Here is an 8248-nt window from a genome sequence, read left to right as displayed (position 1 = left end):
GCATTCCTGTGAAAAATCATTTGATCACATATGTAAGAGTTTATTTCTGGATGCTCTATGCTATTCCATTTGTCTGTATGTCTGTCTTTATGCCAGTATCACAGTGTTTTGATTAATGCAATAAACTTGTAGTAAGTTTTGAGTTCAGGAAGTGTGAATCCAACTTTATTCTTATTTTTCAGGATTGTTTTGGCTGTTTGGGGTCCCCTGAAAGCTCATATAAATTTTAGAATGATTTTTATTTCTGCAAAAATACCATTGAGATTTTGATAGGGATTGTATTAAGTATGTAAATTGTCTTGGGAACTATTGACATCTTAGAAACATGAATTCCTCCAATCCATGAACATGGGATGTTTTTCCATTTATTCGTCTTTAATTTCTTTTGAGAAATGTTTTATAGTTTTTATTTTATAAGGCTTTCACCTCCTTGGTTAAATTAATTCCAAAGTATTTTATTCTTTCGATGCAATTATAAATGAAATCGTTTTCATAATTTCCTTTTCAAATTGTTCATTGTTATTCAAAAATGCAACTGGTTTTTGTGTGTTGTTCTTATATCCTGCTACTTTGCTGAATTTGATTATTAATTCTAACCATAATTTTTGCGGAATTTTTTTTTACATATAAGAACGTATTATCTGTGAGCAGGTATAATTTTATTACTTCTATTCCAATCGGATGCCTTTTATTTCTTTTTCTTGCCTACTTGCTCTGGCTGGGACTGCCAGTCCTATGTTGAATAGATAGATATGGCAAAAACAACCTTCCTTGCCTTGTTCTCAATCTTAGAGGAAAAGCTTTCAGTCTCTCACCATCGAGTATGAGGTTTGCTATGGGCTTTTCACATTCGTCTTTTATCACGTTGAGGTAGTTGCTTTCTATTCCTACTTTGTTCAGTGTTTTTTATTTTTATCATGAAAGGGCATTGGATTTTGTCAAATGCTTTTCCGCATCAGTTGAAATGAGCACGTGGCTTTTCCCCTTCATCCTGCTAATGTGGTGTTTTACACTGATCGATTTTCATAGGTGGACTTATCCTTGCATTCCAGGAATAAATCTCACTTGGTCAGAGTGTATAATCCTTTAAGTATGTGGTGCAGGACATTTTACACCTGAGGTCCAGTGTCACAGATGTGCTTGCCTGTTTGGTATCGATCTCCTCCTGCGATGCTGAGCTCACTGAAGGCAGGGACCAGGTTGGCCTTGTGTACCCCTGGCTCCCCATGCAGAAGGCACAGTGTGAGGCCTCTCTAACTAATGATGGATGAATGAATGAGTGAGTGAACAGGAAAATGAAGGAAGGAAATTAACCCCAATAGATAATAGAATCGGGTTGCAGGCGATTCAATTTCCTTTTCATACTCTCCTTTTATATACGTTGATCCTGAATTTATTTTATAATCAAGTAAAAAATCAAATATACCTGATTTTAGTGGGAGAGTAAGAGACTGCTTTGATGGGAGATGAGATTGAAAGGCACGACGTCAGGGCAGGACCCTTGATAAGGAGCCTGCCAGGAGGTCCGGATGCGGGATGATGTCAGAGGGGTGTGTGTACAGGGGGTGACAAAGGACAGAGCCTCAGTCTCCTCATCTAGAAAATCGGTCTAATAGCCACTCTTGTACTTAAAATACAAAGTTCCAAGAAAAACAGGTCTCATTTATTGAGATAATGCAGCCATAATGCAAGCCGCGTGACCCACGGTAAGTAGTTTCCTAGCTTCAATTTCTTTATCTGTATAATGGGAATAACGACCACGCCTCCTTCTCGGGGTGTCATGTGAGGGCCACAGGACTGCACGCAGAAAGCTCACAGCTCACGGACCGGATGGACCAGCACGTGTGAGCTGCCCGTCGTCACCACTACCGACAGAAGTGAAGTTACATTCTAGGGTCACACAGAAAACAAGTGGCCGAGCCAGTATTCAGGCCAGAGTTCTCTGACCCCTGAGTCCAGCTCCTTCTTGTCCCCGTGAGCGGATCCCGTGCTCAGCAGGAGCTCGGGGTGGCAGGTGCCTGCCCGGAGTGTAGTAGGGCTGAGCGTGAGGGAGCCCCGTCCACAGCTTCTGCCCGTGGCACAGCATGGACAGGGGAGGGAGGGGTCAGGGACGTGGAGACCATGCGTCCAGTGCAGCGAGCAGTTTCCCAGCGGCCGCTGCTCTGCTAAGGGGCCTCCCTTCATAACAATGAGCCGCGATAACAGACAGATTTAATTAAAAAGAACGCGCGTCCTCCTCTGCAGGGCGGCTGCAGCCAGGGTGTGGGGCCTGCAATTAAAACTTAGCTCTATCAAGTCAGCACATAGCTGTGGGTGCGCGGAGCTGCCGGGCTTTCTAAAAAAGACACCCCCGCCCTTGCGTGCCCACGTTATTTATCGAGTTAATTTTGTCCTCTGGCCGAAGCGTGAACCAACTCCGAGCCCCCCAGCCCCGACCCTGATCTTGCCTCTGGCTCCCAGGCTGTACTGGGCACACACTGGCCTCCTCCGGGGAGGAGCGAGGCTGTGGACGTCAGCTATAAGTGAGGGAGACCCGGGCTGGGCTCTGTCTGGCTTGGAGATATCCAGCAAGTGACTCACCCCTCCCAGATCTTCTGTTTCCACAGCAAGAAATGGGGCAGAAGCTGAAGCTGCCTCCCGAGGCTGGGTGAGGCCTGCATGAGGCACACAGTGAGTGCGCAGAAAATGTTGGCCGTTACTGTGGCCCATGAGGGTGACGTTTAAGGCCAAGCGGAGGGGTCACCATGCCTGGTTTTCTGGCCTGCCTCAGGGCAAAGTTTCCCTGGAGGACCTCGGACCAGCACCCAGCGGCCCGAGGGCCACCCCCTCCATGTGTTTACTCCCCAGGTGCCCGCCTCTGTCGGGCCAGGGACAGAGGCGGCTGCCTTGCGACCAGATAAATGGCCTGATAGCAGGGCCTGCGAGACAAAGCTATCGGAGGTGTCGACAGGATACTGAATGGGCTTCTCTGAGCAGGCGGGTGCGGAATTGCATTCGGCTTGGATTTTAATTAAAAAGACTCAAATCTTTGTGATAATCCTCCCAGCAACGGCTGGAGCAGGGCCTGAAGCAGGCTCCCTGGCAACGGCATATCCTGCTGATAAAGAACTTTGAGCGGGGAGGACACAGTGAGCCCCCTCGGCTGGTCCAACGTCACTGCTATCAGTCCTGCCCATCACCCAGCCAGAAAGGGGTGGCAGCCGGTGAGCCAGCTGCTGTCACCTTCTACCCACTTCCCCAAAGAACTGCCCCTCCTGCTCTGTGTCCCGGTCCCCCGCCCCTCAAAGTACACACGAGCTGCTCTGTTCCTGGGCTGAGCCCTCTGCCTGGCGTTCTCACCTTCGGATCCAGTCCAGCCACCCAGCTCGTGCCTGTGTCCTGCCGGTCCCCTCGTGCACTGGCATAGAGTCCGGTGTTTGTGGAACGGGCAGGTCTCTGCTCTGCTCCAAACCTGCGCCTGGAGGGCAGGGTGAGGCCAGGCTCTCGCGCTCAGCGGTGCCACCTCCCTCCCACCCCTGAGCCTTCGCACTGCAGGTCCTTCTGCCCAGCCTCCCCGTTAGTAGATTCCAACTTGCCCCTTCGAGCCCAAGCTGGAGGAAGCTTTCCTTGCCCTCTTCCAATTTACACGTGTCCCTGGTACTCGGCGCTGGCACCTGGTTTTGGTAGAAAACAGAGGCTCAAAGACTATCTGATGACGAATGAATGACTGAATGAATGAATGAAGTAGACGCACAAGCCTGATCTTGGTGCAGGGGCTCCTATACCAGTTTTACTCATGACCAGGCGGGAAAGGACAGATGACTTGCCTTTTCTGGGCCTTAGTGGTTTTTTTCCCGCTGCACATCAGGGGAGCCATCAGGAAGGTAGCCCGTCCTTCCTGGGGCAGGGGTATGATCCCTGCCAGTTCATCACCCCCTGCCCCCGACCCTCGACCACCCCTCAGTCGGGCGAGGGTAGCTCCTGGGAGCATTCAGCACTGCACGGTCAGGCTTCCGCTCCCCGCACCCGACAGCGGGGCTGAGCTGAGTTTTCCTCTCTGTCCTTTTCTCCCCCGACCCTGCCTCCCCCTGGAAACTGTTACAAAACATTTCAAATTTAATCGCTTAAAATACGTAACAAATACGTAGTTCAAAGTTAAATATAGAAAGAGCGGTGAATTCCTAGTTCCCGCCTCTGTCTCCACAGAGAACCGTGCGGACAGCTTCGTGGGGACCCGTCCTGATTGTAAGGCGCAAACGAAACAAAACAAAGCAAAACAAAACAAAACGCTGTGGCCCATGGTCTCTACTTTGCTCTTTTCACTTGCTTCGTCCTGAAGATCTTTCCAGGTTTCTGTGGAAGGGGCTGTCCTTTTGCCAGCTGCATAGTATTCCACTGTGCAGACAGCCCTGACTCGTTTAACCAGCCCCCTAAGATGGACATTCTGATCATGGCCCGTCTTTTGTTATTATTAACAAAGCTGCATGGAAGAACCTCGTAAACACATCGTTGGGTTTCTTGTCTGTAGAACAATTTCCAGAATGGAATTCGTTGGGTTGAAGGGTGGAGTCCATTTTAACGCAGTGACCTCATTCATTCAATCATCTATCCATCCATCCATCCATTCATCCATCCATCCATCCATCCATCCATCCATCCATCCATCCATCCATCCATCCATCTACCATTTGCCTACTATGTGCTAGGCATTGAGTGGGGTACAGAGGGCCCAGTGGGGTACAGCGAGCCAGGCCCGATCCCTGCCCTCTTAGAGCGTAAGCGTCTGCTCCATCGACACAGCCGCCAGAGGGCCCCCTGTCCTCTATAACCTGCTCTGGGTTCCTGCGGTCACTGGCTCACGTTCAGAACCCCATCCTGAAGTGTAAGTTTCCCTGTCCTTTCTCATCTAGCCACGTGTGCCCTTACTTTCCAGCCCAAAGCTTTCACCATCGTGGGCTTCCTTTCTGACTCTTGGAGGCTCCACCTCTGGGCGACCCCAGGGAGTAAGCCCCGTGCTGGGTGGGCACCCTCACCTGCAATACCTGTGATGTGCTGGGCTGCTGTGCTGGGCTTGGGCGCGCTGGCTCTGGGGTCAAATTGTTTGTGTTCAAATCCTCTCCCCATTGTCCTTGAACCCCGTGGCCCTGGGCAAAATGCCTAACGTTTCTGGCCTTGGCTTCCTCATCTGAGGAATGGGACTGTCATCTGAACTGCCTCCAGGCCGTGGTGAGAAGGAGATGAGCTCAGGCCCCTAAAGCCAGCACAACAGGAGCGAGTGGGCTGGGCGTCACGTGCTTGCTTAATCCCTGCAGACACCATCCAAGGGCGGTTGTTGGCTCCACTTCACAGATGAGGAAGTGCAGGGCTGGGTGGCAGAGTCAAGGTTGGAATACAGCGCTGGTTGGCTCCAAAGTCCTTCTCCTCAATCACCAACCTCTCTGGCCGCGTGGGGGTCCCTATCTGCATGGTGACGGCCACTCTGCTTGCCACGGCGGCCTGCCCTGCCTGGGTCTTCCTTCTGGACCGTCTCAGCATCTTTCCCTGCATTGGGCTCTGCTTCGCTCCACTCATTCATTCACGCACTCACCAGGCACCATGCTAGGTGCCCGAGATTCAGCAAGGAACAAATGGATGTTTCCTGGGAAGGAAGAAGGTTGGAGGGAGAGGGAAGCCAAGAGAGGGGAGAGTCTCAGAGGAAGGCTGGGCCGAGAAGCCGAGTCAGGACACAGACTCACCTGGACTCTGTGGCTGAGGGGGAGGGCCTCGCGGGGAAGGCAGGAGTGTGGGGGTGCCAAGGATGCCCTGGGAGGTTTGCCCGTGCAGGGGAGAAGCCGTGATCGGGCACAGCTGCTGGGGGGCGGGGGGCTGGTGTTGAAAGGCATTTTGTGAGGTGGAGAGGGACCTGAGCAGGTTTACAGGCCAAGGGAACATGGAGAGAGAGAGAAAAGGGGCCTCTGATGAAGGTGCTGGAGGCAGAGTCCAGCGGAAGGGGTTGGCCACACCCAGGTAGGGCCCAGGGTAGGGGGACTTAGGTTTGGGGCCCTAAGATGTCAAGGGGACTTCACACTCATAGGTCTCACTGCCTTGGGAAGAGGAGCTTGCTGGGTCCCAGTGGTGACAGAGGCTGGGATGGGCGAACAGGTGAGGGGCTGGGGCTGAGGGGCCGAGCGGAGGACTGGGGGGGCCCTGGTGACATCTCCTCAACAATGCTTGTCTGCCATGGGCAGCACAGAGGACAGGCAGCAGAATTCCCTCTGAGAGACCAGGGACAGGGGCAGAAGCTCACAGGAGGTCAGAGCCGGCCCCCTTTCCTTCATTTCTCTGTCTCTCCACCAGCTCTGAGCATCATTCTTTTCTCATCTGCTGGGCCCAGGGCCAGGGACTGCTCTATTCCAGCTCTCTCCCTCCCTCCCATCCCCACGGGCTTCCTGGGCTGGGCCGCTTCCAGGGCGGGAGCCAGTAAAGAGGATCCTGAGTGGGTTTCAGGGACTTTAAATTCCTCCTTCTCGTTGTTTTATTATTATTATTATTATTATTATTATTCAAAGTGTTGAAGGAGGAGGAAGCTTTTTGGAAGTTGTTGGATTACAAATGATCAGTGAATAAATACATAAAACCCTGTGAGCAAGCAGTTGTGGCAGGTAGGCTGAGGGGGCTGAGGCGCCCCAAAGCCGGCCCTGGGCGGGGCATGTAAGTGGATGTTCTCGGTTCATCCACACAGCATCCGGGGACATAGACACAGCATTATTATGCCCATTTAACGGAGGAGGAAACTGAGGTCAGAGAGGGTGGGAGCTTGCCTCAGGCCACACAGTCAAGGAGCCGGTCAGAGACAAAGCGGGCCTTTGATGGCCAGAGGCCAGAGCCTCCGACCGGCTCACTTCAACCAGACCCTCTGCACTGACCTCTGCGCCAGATCTGCCCCCTCCTCCACCTGTCCTTCCCTCAAAGCCCGTGTTTAGCAGGGGCGGATGCAGAAGTCTCAGAGGTCAAACCCACCCCAGGGGCTTGCTGCACCCATCAATGTGGGGGTGTATCAGACAGGAGACCACCCGTGCTCCCCTGCCTGCTCTCTGGCCTCGTTCACTGTAGGTCCGGTTGCCCTCATGGTGAATGCTCCAGGACACCCTCCATCCTCTCAGCAAGTGGCCAGGCCCGCGGCCACCAGATCTGCTGAGCTCGGAACAGAAGGACAGACAGTCAGTGTGAGAAGCTGGAGTCCCAGAGCCCCATGGCGGCTGATTCAGGGTGTCTGCCCAGAGCTGGGGTGGGAGGGGCAATTGGAGTCCAGGCAGGAGGGAGTCATTCTGAGATCCTGGGGCTCTGGGTGCAGAGCAGCTGTGGGCTATTCCTAGACTCTACTTGTTAATGTCGGGGTGTCTCTGAATGCAAATTTGGGATTGGCTTCCACGGGTAGGAGGAGGGTGCCAGGAGGCAAAGTGGGGAGCGTCCCACATCGGGGAGCTACCCATATCACCGTACGACGGTGTGAAGGGGCCAGGCCCGTCCCAGGCAGGAGAAGTGAGTACTTCAGTGTGAGGTGGAGGGAAATGTGACTTGAGGAAAGTGGGTGCCATAGGACTTCGGATCAGTAAACAGAGGCCAGATCATGAGAGGCCTTGAACGCCGGCATGTCAGAAGGGCAGTAGCATTGCGCCCTGACCTGGGACTGCCCCGTACCCTGGCGCCACACTGGACTCCAGACCATAGTGCCCTTGGCCACCTCCAGGAAGCCAGCCCGTCTGGGTTGGGGCCAGGCAATGAGAGGTGAGTCTGATGCTTGTTTGGGATGAAAATCAGGATGGTGGGAAAGGGACACTAAAGGAGGGGTCTTTCGTAGCGTGTGTTCGGGGCAGACTGTGCCAGGACGTCTGACCCCTCCCGTCTGTTTCCACAATGTGACCAGACCTCAGCTACTCGGCCCATTGACCTGCCTGTTAACCACCCATTTTGTAGAGAAATGATTAGCTTCTATTTCTTTTAATTGAAAAAGTTATGAAAGTGATACATTATAATTCCTATTTATTAAAAAATAACTTTAGGGAAAAATGACAAATAGAAGAAAATACAAACCATTCATAATCTTATCATCTAGGGAGTGGCACCATTTAAGATATTAACATATATCTTCCAGGAATATGCGTTTTGATTTATCCATCAAATGTTTATTAAGCCCAGCAGTGAGATGAAGCAACAAATAAACCAGACACACACATGCACGCACACACGCACACACATACGTATGCACACACAGGCACACATATAGTTC

The sequence above is a fragment of the Pteropus alecto genome, unplaced genomic scaffold (genome assembly GCF_000325575.1).
Source record: "Pteropus alecto unplaced genomic scaffold, ASM32557v1 scaffold67, whole genome shotgun sequence".
Taxonomy (NCBI): domain Eukaryota; kingdom Metazoa; phylum Chordata; class Mammalia; order Chiroptera; family Pteropodidae; genus Pteropus; species Pteropus alecto.
This window is presented reverse-complemented; position numbering follows the sequence as displayed.